General features: G+C 37.2%; 1 protein-coding gene across 3 annotated transcripts in view; it reads left to right on the top strand.

The window, feature by feature from the left end:
• Znf385d (zinc finger protein 385D) overlaps positions 1-13,153 on the top strand; it is a 581,998-nt gene that overhangs the window by 207,890 nt on the left and 360,955 nt on the right. Inside the window, exon 2 of one of the 3 annotated variants that reach the window (XM_090322125.1) lies at positions 6,453-6,557. The exons of the other annotated variants lie outside the window; for them this stretch is intronic. The gene's annotated coding sequence lies outside the window, so the exon portion shown is untranslated. The remainder of the gene's footprint in view (positions 1-6,452; positions 6,558-13,153) is intronic. 3 annotated transcript variants of the gene reach the window in all.

Raw genomic sequence — 13,153 nt, 5'->3', positions numbered from 1 at the left:
CATAAATATATCATTAGACTGTTAGCTATTCAAAGGAGTTATACCATCAGAATTTTCCCCTGTATATACTATACTGTGGTTAATACATCTGTGTGTATATACATATGAACCTGCATATATGTTTGAAAATTAGACCTGCCTATGGGTTGAATCTCTCTCTCTCTCTCTCTCTCTCTCTCTCTCTCTCTCTCTCTCTCTCTCTCTCTCTCTCTCTCTCTCTCTCTCTCTCTCTCTCTCTCTTTCTCTCTGTGCTTTTTTTGTTTTTGTTTAATGGGTTATAGGGCTTGAACTCAGCCTGGGTGCTGTCTGTTAGCTCTTCATTCAGCTCAAGGCTACTGCTCTTCCTTTGAGCCAAGCCTCACTTTCCATTTTCTAGGGATTTGGAGATAAGAGTCTCAAGTTCTTTTGTGCCTGGGCTGGCTTTGAACCTTGATCCTCAGAGCTCAGCCTCTTGAGTAGCTAGGATTTCAGGAGTGAGCTGCCGTGCCCAGCTTCTCTCTCTCTGTCTATTTTAAAGACTGGTTAATATTAAATTCAGTGCTGAGTTACTTTCACCAAATTTACTCTCTATTCTCTAACTTTGAAAGAAATGAAAAAAATATAGAGTATACTTATAATGCTGTAAAGAAATAATTTAGCTCATATGATTGCATGGTCTGATTAGAGCATTAGTCAATGGTCATGAATACCTATGCTTAGATACCTAGAAAATGCTACACACTGATTGACATAGGATGATTCACCTGCTCTACCCACTGTGTGGAGAAATAGGATAACTGTGATCTGTTTTGTGATCAAGTCTCTGAAATTAAATTATTTTTTAGAATGGGAGAAAGAATGTTATCTAAAGAGCCAATGAGGGCATTCACTGCATGCTTCTGGTCTACTCAGCAATATCTTTCTATGACTATGGGAAGAATTTTTCCAGCATGTGCCATCTGGATTTCCCAGCCAGCAAAGGCTTCTTAGTTCACTTTGATCAGTGATGCCATTGTCAACTGTTTCAAATCTAAAATATATTGGACATGTTGTTCCTACATATATTTTAATTAATTGGATGCATCCACGTTTGCACAAGAGAAAGAGAGTTGGCTAGTTTTCAAGGTTCTATAAAAAGTCATCCAAGTTTAGAACACTAACAGACAGGAGGAAAAGCAATTGCGTAAATACAGGTTCATGAGCAGCAAAGGATGCCTCAAGAGAAAATTTTCCCTGGCATGTGATCACAGCAAAATCATTCTTAATTTTCCAGTATATGATGACAGATTGTACCTATACAGTTGAAAGACCTGTACTGTGGCATGACACAAAAATTAGAGCTTATTTTAAAAGCAACATGCTCCTTTGGTTATCCCCAAAATTGGATTGACTGGATGAACTAACTTATTTTATTTTAACCTTGAACTGATTGGGTTTAAACTTCCTGTTGTCTGATCCATAGTGGATTATTTTAAGCATTGCAAGGTATGTGGAGGTACCTTAATCAAAGCTTTGACATAAATCAGCCATAAAAATAAGCCCTTCCTGGAAGAAGAATCTGTGACTAAAAGAAATCAGGACAAGAAGCGACAGCAGATCTAAGTAGATGCTATTACATGCTGCCCTTTTCCATTTGACTTAATGAGAATCTGAGTAGAGACTCTGGGAGGGGTTTGCTGTAGGCAGATGGTTGAGTTTCTATCACCTAGCCTTCTCTGGAGTTGCAAGGGTATTGCCTTTAGTATCTCAGACAGAAATGAATATGTGATTTTGAATTTGAATTTAAGGAAGATATATGTAGGCCTAGCTTTGAAAACTATTAATGAGTATTTATTGAATCTGATGATGGAAATGTTAAACCTCACATAGTCAGGAAGCTTAGTCTATTTTCAGTTCCCAGGAGTATTCCCATATTGGTGAGGTAGATGACTCCTTTTATAATTGATACTGATGTGGTAACATCTGTCTTTACCAAACTGATGAGAAAAGGTAAGGAATTTTTAAGTGGAAAAAACAACCTAGAAAAGTAGGTTGTATTGTGTGCTTCTAAGTATTTAATTTGACTATGTAAAAAAATGCTAACCTAGAGATCTGCAATAGAGCAAAATCTTGATACATAAGGCCATATAGTATGAAGCTAATTGAAAGGACCTCCAGGATATTGAAACAAAAGCCATATAACGAATGATTGTTGTCCTTAATGTACTATGTTGTCTCTCATCTCCTTTGCTGTCCCTTGGTTATCTCATATTGTTATAGTACCTCACTTTGTTATCTGATATATTGAATTTATTTGTATTTGGTTATTTGAAATTTGATAGGGAAGGGGGGGAAACCAAGACGGGTGGGGGGGGAGGGAAATGGGTACCAAGACATGTGAAAGGGTATCCATGTATGTGAATTAATGCATCTTCTGTCTGGCAAATATCATGTAACCCTTTTACTAATTACAATAAAAAATGCAAAATAAATAAAAAATAAAATAAAAAAAAGCTAACCTGTAAATGCATAGATTATGTGAAGGCTGCCAAATTATAACCTGTGGACCCAAAGCCTTTGACCATATGTTTTGGCCAATACACATTCAATTGGAATACAATACCACGTATGGTTGTGTTGGCACCATGAAGTCAGAGTGGAGTGTTTATGACAAAGTTTACATCACACAGAGCCTAAAGCATTAGAATCTGACACTTACAGAAAATTGTAGCAAGGCTTCAGTACTAATCTCTTTCAGAAATCCTTTCATTTCATTGTTGCATGAGCATGCACTCCTAGGAGCATTCATATACTATTTCCACATTCACTTAGTTTCCTAATTTTTAACTCCAAAAATTCTTCTAATTTGAAAGCTTATGCATCACAAAATGTAGATTTCAGGTTGCATCACAGCCTGCCTGCCCCCCTCCTCTAAGTTTTGGTACTTTTCAAGTCAAACTCTGTCTGAAATTATTTCCCCATTTCAGAAGGATGCAGAGCGTGACATCCTTGGTGTCCCGGGAAAGTGTGACATAAATAATGCATGAATCTTCAGGAAAGATCTGAGCTTTTGAATACACAATGACACTTTGGGCTTAAAAATGGAAAGTGCCACGTTTGTAAGCAACTTGAAGTTTCCCAAAATATTTGTCTGCAATTCTAATTTCAATAATTAACATACAGATTAAAACATTTTTCTTATCTTTTCATTCCAGCAGTGAGGTCAGCACCTCATATCCATGGCAGAAAAGTAAAGAAATGGGCAGGGGGAAGGCTGTCTTTTCCTTCCCAAGTCAGAGCCAGCAATACTGAATGTAGTTCCTTACTTCAAGGCAGGCCATTGGTGGGAGACAGCTCTACCAGCTGCTGAATTGATGGTTTGTACTTTGAGTTGAGTGCAATGTAGCTTGCTTTTCCTTTCTTTTTCCTGAATACCTAGTTCTGTGGGCCTCTGATGAGAGCTAAGGAGGAGAAGCAATTTGTTTTTCCTACAGGATCATGAAAACACAGTTTCTGTGATTCTCCTTGTGTGCTCCCCAGTCTATTTCTTTCTTTCCAAAACCAACTACTTTGAGAGGGTAACTCCAGACACATAACAACAAATGCCAACTTCTAAGCCCCTGCACAACCCATGTTTTGGGTACTTTGCCAGTCCTGAGTCTTGAACTCAGGGCTTCTCTTGTTCTGTCTCTTGATTGTCTTTTGCTCAAGGCTAGTACTCCAGAGCTTGAACCACAGCTTGAGTCACAGGTCGACATCTGACGTTTTTTTGGTAATTTATTGGACATGAGAGTTTCATCATCTTTCCTTCTTGGGCTGGCATTGAACTGTTGTCCTCAGATCTCAGTTGTAGCCTGAGGCATTTTACCCAAGTTTTGCAAGGAGAAATGAAGCTACAGAAATCCCTGGCACTTAAGATTTGATTGTTTATTTGGGGGGGCTCCATCTGTCTGTCACCTGTGTTTCCTTTCTGCTTATGAAAATGACGTATTTTAGTTCCCAGTAGCCATGCTACTTAATGAATCCCTTCCTGTAACTTTAGATATGAAAGTGGCTTTCAATTTTCCTCTCCCCTTCCTGGACTCTTTTTAAGGTAATGTTGTCTATGAAATCTGTTCTTTAGACTTTGTATCCAATTACTTCCTAGATCCCTTGAACGTGAAGCATACAAGCAAGAAAAACAAACCAAATGAGATTCGTCTCTTTGTCTGGTCCATTGTCACTATAAGAGAACAGTATACCTAAGAAGACTACCTGGGTAAATGCAGCGTTAGACAGTTTGTTTTTTTTTGTTTTTGTTTTTGTTTTTGTTTTTTGTTTTGTTGTTGTTATTGTCTTCACCTTCTCCTTCTTTTTGCCAGTCTTGGGGCTTAAACTCAGTGCCTGAGCACTGTCCATGGGCTTTCTCAAGGATAGTGTTCTATCATTTGAGCCACAGTACCACTTCCAGCTTTTTCTATGTATGTGGTACCAAGGAATTGAATGGACTCTGATCTTCGTGCATGTTAGGCAACCACTAGGCTGAACTCCCAGCCCAAGTTAATTTTTTTTCTTGTGTTGTTTCACTAGGGACACTGCTGTGATTTCATGAGATTTCAACTTCGCAAACTTATCATCTTATTAAGACCCCTTTTAATTCACTCTGCCACACTGAGGATTGAAGCTATGACCTATACATTCATTTTCTGTTTGTTTGATTTTGCCTTTTATATCTACTTTATTATCAGAGGAAACCTGGGAGATGACGAACCCCCACATTGCCAACTGCTGTAGGAATCATATTCCACCTTAAGTGTACCAAAAGCTCATATTCAGCAATGATGCCCTATACGTTCTGAGGGGATACAAATATATGCACGTCACAATACTTGTGAACATCTTAACTTGACCAAGGTGTCAGAAGGATAAAATCCCTCTTTTGTAGTAAATGTTAGAAATGTGAAGCTACTTTCTTACCTTAATCCTGCTAGAGGAATTATCTCGTGTAAGTTAGCTTTCCATTGCTGGGCTTTTAGGATGAATATTTTTAAGGAGGAAAGGAAGATTTTTGAATCATGTTAATCGGCTCTGTTGCTGTGGGGCTTGTGAGTGGCAGAGGAAGAAGGTATCCAGGGAGGAGAGTGGAGTGGGAAAGATATGGGAGGGGAGGGGTCAGGAGGGACATGGAAGAGAGCTGCCAGAGTTCTGGCGACATCACTTCCTTCCACTGCGCCCAGCCTCCTCAGAGTTCCAGCACCTCTCAAAGCTGTTGCTCTACAGACTGGTAGCAAACTAACAGAAGCTTTGGGAGACATTGCTCATGCAAATCTTCACATCTCGTCTATGTTTGATTTTGGTTTTACGTCCCTTGACTTTTATTACACTTCCTGAGATAAACAGCAATTTGGATTCTATTTCTAGCTTTCCATTGAAATAGTATTTTAGGAAGACGGCCTTGTATTTGTTCCATGGCTGTTTATTAAATTCCGATGCGCTGAGCTGGTTGCTCCCAAACTCTATCTTCCCCTGCCCAGATCTGTGCATTGGCAAACTGATCTTTGGCCTGGATTTCTGGGTTCTACCATCCTCTACCTCCCGTTGGGTTTGTCCAGTGGATATTGTGACAAGAGGGTCAGGGCAGAAGACGGTGGACTGGCCCTTCCGGTGGACTGGCCCTTCGCTTTCCCTCCCTCCAGAATGGCAGTGCCCTCCACTTAGCCTTCTCCAACCTATCAGCAATCCCTGAACTCTGGCTCTTCCACGGCCCTCATTCATTTCTTTATTTTTCCCTAGGTATTCCCTACAGGAAAAGAAAAATGCCTCTAGAAACTGATCAGCACAATTTATATTCTAGGCATGGTTCTCAGTGTGGGAATACACTATAAACAAACTTTCATAAGATGGGAAAACAAGATTGGAAAACAAAACAAAACAAGATATACAGAAAGAGCAGATTGAAGTTAAAGTAGGTGGTGCTGTGAAGTGGCATGCTTAATATATGCTATGCAGATAGATGACCTTGTAAATCACATGAAACAGCAGAGGGATAAGGAGCAATTGATTAGGGCTGAGACACAGAAACTACAGCATCAAATACTATGGTCAGAGAAGGCCTCCTTGAAAATTTACCAAGTGATCTTGATACTGGATTTCTGTTGTGCATAGAACGCTTATTGAATAGAATCATGAAAGAACATTGGCCACACATTGGACTGAGTTTCAGCTTCGAATTGCATCTCCCCCGAGTGTTACTTTCTCTGTATTTTTGTCTTTATTCTCTCTCTCTCTCTCTCTCTCTCTCTCTCTCTCTCTCTCTCTCTCTCTCTCTCTCTCTCTCTCTCTCTCTCTCTCTCTCTCTCTCTCTCTCTCTCTCTCTCTCTCCCTTGTGATATTTCTAAATACCCTTTGGATTGCTTTGTAAGTTTCTTTAGTCATATTTTAAGGACATTTATCTTGCATTTGTCCAATAGATTTTTTTTGAACATCTGTGAGCTTACATTCATCTGTCTTCTCAGATATCTAGGGCAAGAGGAAAACCAGAACAACTAGTTAGAATGTCCTTCAGCAATCCAGGCAGAACAAGAGAGTGGCTTGAATTGGGTGGCAGTGTTGGAAGGCAGGTGAGTGATCAGATTTTGAATCTATTGTGAATGTAAAGTCAATGAAATTCTTGAAGGACTATAAGAAGAAGAGAAAAATGGATGGAGGGTATAAAATGCCAATGTTTCTGGATTGAGTAGAAGAAAAGACAAGCTACAATCACAGCAACTTTATTATCACTATCATTATTAATCATTATTCTGGATGTTTGCTCTGAAAGCATCTCTACTTGAATATGAATAATAATTTAGAAGCAACACATATAATGTGTAATTTCTGATCTCTCCAAAAGTTGTCACCTCAGCTCTGGGGAAGCACAAGGGCTAGGCACAGTGGTGTATGTCTGTCATACCCAGTGACATTGAGAAACAAAACAGGAGCCGCACAGCCCAGGCATAAAGCAAGATCTTAGCTTGAAAATGGCTAAAGCTATAGGAGGCTGAAGCCATGGCTTAAGTGGTAGATTGAGGACCTGCCAAATACATATTACAGAAGTGGCTTGAGGGCCAGGACCATGGTATAGTGGTAGAGTGCTTGCTTAGCATGCACGAAGCCCTGAGTTCGGTTCCTCAGTACCACATACACAGAATAAACCAGAAGTGGTGCTGTAGCTCAAGTGGTAGAGTGCTAGCCTTGAGGAAATTCAAGGACAGGGCCCAGAGCGAGATTTGAACCCCAGAGCTTTAAAAGAAATGACTTGAAAAAATGTGGCAGAATGCTTAAAGCCCTTCTTAGCTTAGCCATCATGGTCTTCAGGTATAGAAGATATGCTACATATACACAATAGTCTTTGTTGTTTTGACCCTGACATGGAGAGGTTGAGCATCAAGTAAGATTATTTTCAAAATAGTCAGCCAGTGGTGTTTCTCTGCCAAAAGAGCAAGCATTTAATGTTTGCTGGATTCATTTACAAATCAGACTCAGGAAGAAATTTCAGTTTTTGATTTATGACTCAATTCTGTTATTTTTTTTCTCTAAGCTCAGCATATCACTGTTAATTAATTCAGTCAGCTATTACTTAATTTATCTAATTAATAAGTCAGTTAGTTAATCTATCAGTCAACAAATATTTCCTCACAGCCTATTAAATGCTAGAAATTATGCTATGTCCTGGGAGTAGAAATGGAGAATCTTGACTAATTAGTAAATATTTTCTTGAGAAATTTAACAATAAATTCCAGGATGCTAGTATAGGTAGAGCCAAAGCTTAGAAAGGCAAAAATAGGTTTGCGAATTCAAAGGCTCAGTACAAAATAAAATAGGAATTCTCTTTTGTAGAAAACTTGTTAAGAATTTGAACTTTTCAACAAGGTTGCTATTTCAATAAACAAATACAAGTTTTGCATGATTGCCTAGGCCTGGTGCCCAATACCCAGTCCTGCAAAAGAGAATTGTCTGATTACCTCTACTATCTTAGCGTATTTTTAGAAAAGATGTGTGATTCCATCTTGGCAAAATAAGCAGAGTGAGCACTTGGAAATTCATTTCCAGTTTAAAAAGTCAAATATATGGTAGCTGAAAAATGATGAATTAATGGATAAGTGATAAATTCATAACTAATGAATGATAATTAATCATAGGACATACAGAAATTAATTTCTGTTACTTTGCATAATAAATATCACTGTAGTCTCAACTGTTTACATTACCAAACTTTTACAAAATTTTAAAGCCTCAGTGCCCATCTGCATGATTATTGTGTTAACGAATTAATTTATCATTATTTTTTGCAGTACTAGGGATGTCCGATTGGACAATTGTCACTTGCTATACTCAGTAATGTGCATCCATGCCCTCAGCCCTGTTTTTCACTGATTCCTTTTAGAATAGTTTCACTTCCCTATGAGACACACATCTGAGCCTCCACCCACTTATTTTGGGACTTGTAGTCTTCACTGGGGTCAGAAGTCAGCATGTTCATCTTACATTCTGCAGAGACACATTCTCATTCTCTTCTGTCAGATTGGTTTGAAACCTCTATCCACCCAGTCTCATCCTGGCATATAGCTCGGATCAGGAGCATTAGCTACTCCACAGAACTGAGGATTAAGAAGGCAACGTGTTTCATGAACTTTTCTGGCCAGGCTGTCCCATTCCATCTCCCAAATAGGGAGGCTTACAGTGTAAGCCAGTGGTATCTGAATATTTCCTCATCTCTGATTCTCCTTCTCATCCGCGGGTAACCCAATTCCCCAAAAGACCATACCAGTTTTTGTTTTTATGTAGTTTTTTATTTTCTTTTACTTCACGTGAACTTCACATAAATGGAATTATTATGTGTGCAGCATTTATTGTCCTTTGGTTTTGCACATTAGGTGAAATGCTGCACCATTTATATTATCAGTTGATACTTAGAATGATCTCATAAGGAGATTAGGCAAGGGCTCTTCCTTTAACAGATGGGGAAATGAGCACCCAGGATGAGGAAATGGCATTTGTCCTAGGGTAAGCAAATAACATTGGCTAAAATCTCATTCTCCTTATGTTAACTCAAAATTCTCTTCATAGTTTGTTCTAGTCCCTTTTTGTTGTTGTCCCCTCTGAGTTGGTTTGTCTGTTTGTTTTGTTTTGCTTTTGTTTTTCTTAGTGCTTTGCTTTTTGTTTTTTCTCCCAACTGCCTACTTGGATGTTTATGATGTGGCAAACTGACATTTTAGAATTAATAAGAACAGGATGACAAAGTTTGCAAATTTTAAATCAAACCTACCTGAACACTGTGAATATTTCACCATTAATGAAAAGGATCCCTGTCTAAGTACCCATGTCAATTACATATGAAAAGGTAGATTGCCTTACTGACTTGACTTTTGGAATCATATTAATATAGAGAGAAAATGATTTAAGTTTTTATTAAGTCAACAAATAGGAAACTCTGTTTCCTATTCTGAGACAGAAACTCATTTAGTAGCACAAGCTGGCTTGGAACTGTTGAACATTCTATCTCAATCCTCTGGTATTGAGATGACCGGTATGTTCTCTCAAGTCTGGTAAAAAAAATTGTCTTCAGATTTTTTACTAAAACTAACTAAAGGAATTTCTTATTCTCCCCCTCCTACCTCACACAAACCAGAAGAAAATAAATTACCTTAAGTAGGTAAGAATATTTGATTTCAATTACACCTGATTTCAAAATATAATTTGGGGTTTTAAAAACGTTATTCTGAGTGTATCATTTGATTATTTGTTTAGTTGTAGTTTCTTGATTTCTTTTTTGGTTTGGGTTTTTATTTTGGTACTAAAGTTTGAACTCAGGGCCTTTGCTGGCTTAATCAGTTGGTTGACACTGTACCACTCAAGCATGCCTTCAGCTCTTATTTAGTTCCATTAAAAACTAATTTAAATTTATTTGAAAGTATGTCTTTTAAATGTATTTAATAGACCTTGAGTACAGGTGAAGGAAATTTCAGGAATAGGTGCCCAAACAAACAAAATTGTTGTATGGTTAAAGCCAAATGAAGAAATTAAAACTAAATTAAATTGTTCCACAATATTTCTGAACTTGGATGTTTAACATATTTTCTTCATGAAATACTCATTGTATTTCATGAAAACTTAAGTAGGGTTTTATGGGGAGCACATTTTGTTTTGAATACATTTTTGTGTCCCACTATTTTCAATAACCTAGCTATTGTTCTATATCCTTCTATTAATACCCAGCTATTTCATAGTGACCTTCATCTGTCAAAGTACTTCTTCAATTCATAAATTCTTTTCTTATCTTCCATTTTCCTTTGCCAATTCTTCATATTTTTCCGAATCATCTTGTCCTAAATAGCACTGTAGAAATAGTAGAACTTACTGCTCTTCTCAGGACAGTAATTACTTCCTCATCTTGTCTTATTCAGAAAAGCAACATGGCTAGAATTCTTCTGAGAAAAGAATACCCTACCAATTACCCATTTAGTATCATATTCATTTCGTTTCTGACTTTGATGCCTTGAAAGTAAAAGCAATGTGAAATCAATAAAGCCACAGGTCTAGAGGTGACAGTTTGTAAAGGAAGGTTGTCTATGGCAGGCAGTTAGAGAATTTTTTTTATGTCTAAGAAATGTCCTGAGGGGAAGTACTGTGCAATTAATTGAACTTGTTGAAATTTCTGCCTCTCTAAAGTATCTTTCAGACAGAGATTCCTTAGAGATGTTACAGACAAATCTGAGACATCCCAAATGTATTCTGTAGTTTCAGGAAATAATAAATTCATATTGGCAAAGGGAGCCATTTGACTTATTCAACAGGATCAGAATGCTTCAACAACTGATGTTTGGAACCATTACTTTGATATTCACTTATTCACACATCTATCCATTCAGAAAATAGATTTGAGCAACAAATAGGTTAGTTTTAGGCCTTCTTAAAGGATGGGGGTGGAAAGACAAGGGATTTGGAGGTTGCTATATTGAACTGCTAAAAAAAGAGATATGAGTGTCAGTATCAGGCAGTGATAGACGATAGGGAGCAAGGAAAGGAGTGGCCATAAGCAATGCTTTACGGTGAGCCACAAAGAGACCTAAGCCAAGGCAATAAATTAACAAGGATTATTCATTTCTGGACTTTCATAGGTGAAGGAGAATAGAACACAATGAGAGAAGAGATACTGACAGGTCTCATAATTGAGGGTGCAATTAATTCTAATGACCCCTGAAGAGAGAAGATAATAAAAAGAAGTCTCATTTTGTAGTGACAAAAAAAAAATCACTGCGCAGCTGGGCACTGGTGGCTCACCCCTTTAATCCTTGCTCCTCAGGAGGCTGAGAGGAGGAAGACTGAGATTTGAGCCCAGCTCAGGCAGAAAAGTCAAAAATTCTCCAGGTCCAAAATACTCAGCCTAGGGTTCCTAGGTGATCATGCTTCACATGAAACCCTGTACTGTATGGATGATCATCTGTGAATTCCACCATGCACGATAGAGAGGTGATGACAGTGCTCGATTTGGGTTGTCGTGGGAAATACCACCTTATGGTTTTTCTTATGCAATGTTAAATTATAACAGATTTCAGTTATCCAATTTCCTAGCTATCTCTAATAATGTGTAGCTTGGAATAAATTATGCTAGGTTATGTACATACTTGGTACAGTAAGTACCAATTTTTTTTCATATTTATTGTCCTCTCATTTTACTTACTGCAAATTTTCCCTGACACAAAACCATCTCTGTACTCAAATTTTTATTCTACCTTCCCCAATATCTATGTTCCTCATATGAAACACAACATGAGAAATATGTCTTTCTCATTCATAAACATGGTGATTGATCTTCAGTTTAGACAACTTATTTTCACCTGATAGAATTGTTAATAAGTTGCAAGTTGCCATTGTTTGCAGTTATTTTACATTATAGTAAAAGATTTCATCCTCCACTTAACAATGTTAAATAAAAATGTACAATGAGGGCTCAATTTCACTCCTGAGCATATGGACGTCCGTTGTTTCCAGCATCAGTTATCAGAAGGACCATCCTTCCCCTGCTGTGTTTATTCTGGACATCCTTGTTCAAAATCAGTTAATTATAAGTGGATTTAGAGAAATCCCAGAAGAGCTCTCCATTTTGTTCCATTTGTGCTCCATTCTGCTTATTTGCCAGCATCCTTCTGTTTCAGTTATTGAACATTTGTATTAACATTTTGAAACCTGAAAACATGATTCCATGAACATTGCTCTTTTTCAATATTATTTTAGTCATTATTTTGTTTAATAATACTCACTGGTATTTAGAAGTAGATTACACTGAATCTGCATATTGCTTTGGGTTATATGAACATTTCAGCAACAAGTCTTTCAATACCAGAGCCAAGGATGTTTTTTCATTATTTTATATCTTCCTCAGTATCTCTTATCAAGATTTTAAAATTTTTCATGAGCATGGTTTTTAGCCTCCACCCTTCAATTTGTTCACATAAATGTGTTTTATTTTCATAGTATTAGAAATGACATTACCTTTTTCTAAATGTCTTTTTATAGCTTGCTATTAATATAAAGAAATTAAAACTGACTTTTTATGTTTGTTTTGTATTCCAGAATTCCTAAAATCGTGTGTGTGTGTGTGTGTGTGTGTGTGTGTGTGTGTGTGTGTGTGTGTGTATGAATTCTTTAGGGTTTTCTTTATATAATCAGGTGAAGTTTAACTCTTGATCTACTGATTTGGGTATCATTTGCTTCTTTCCACTGTTTAACAGTTATGAAAAGGAAATCCGGGACTATGTTTACTAAGTGGAGACAACGTTGACTATCTTTGCCTTATTATCAATACCTACTGAAAAAGTTTCAATATCCAACATAAATATCATGCTAAATTTTGGGCTTTCATGTATGAGCTTTACTATGTTGAAAGAATTTCTTTCTCTTCCAAGTATTTCAGAATATTTTTAATGAAAGTGTGTTGAATTTTATATGTTTCTGAATTTTAATGATATATACTATATGGACTATTTATTATGTATTGAGCCATCATTACATTCCAGGGATAATTCCTATTGGGTCATATTTCAGTGTCACTTTGAATTTAGCTTGGTACTGTCTTGTTGAGGAGTTTGTATCTATGATCATCAAAGATATTGGCCTTTATTTTTTCTTTCTTACCCTCATATAATCAATTTGGAAACAAAAGTTTCCAATTTTC

Source organism: Megascapheus bottae, chromosome 2 (genome assembly GCF_031878675.1).
Source record: "Megascapheus bottae isolate mThoBot1 chromosome 2, mThoBot2.hap1, whole genome shotgun sequence".
NCBI lineage: Eukaryota > Metazoa > Chordata > Mammalia > Rodentia > Geomyidae > Megascapheus > Megascapheus bottae.
The sequence above is the reverse complement of the archived record's forward strand: the minus strand, read 5'-3'. Positions and strand labels throughout refer to the sequence as shown.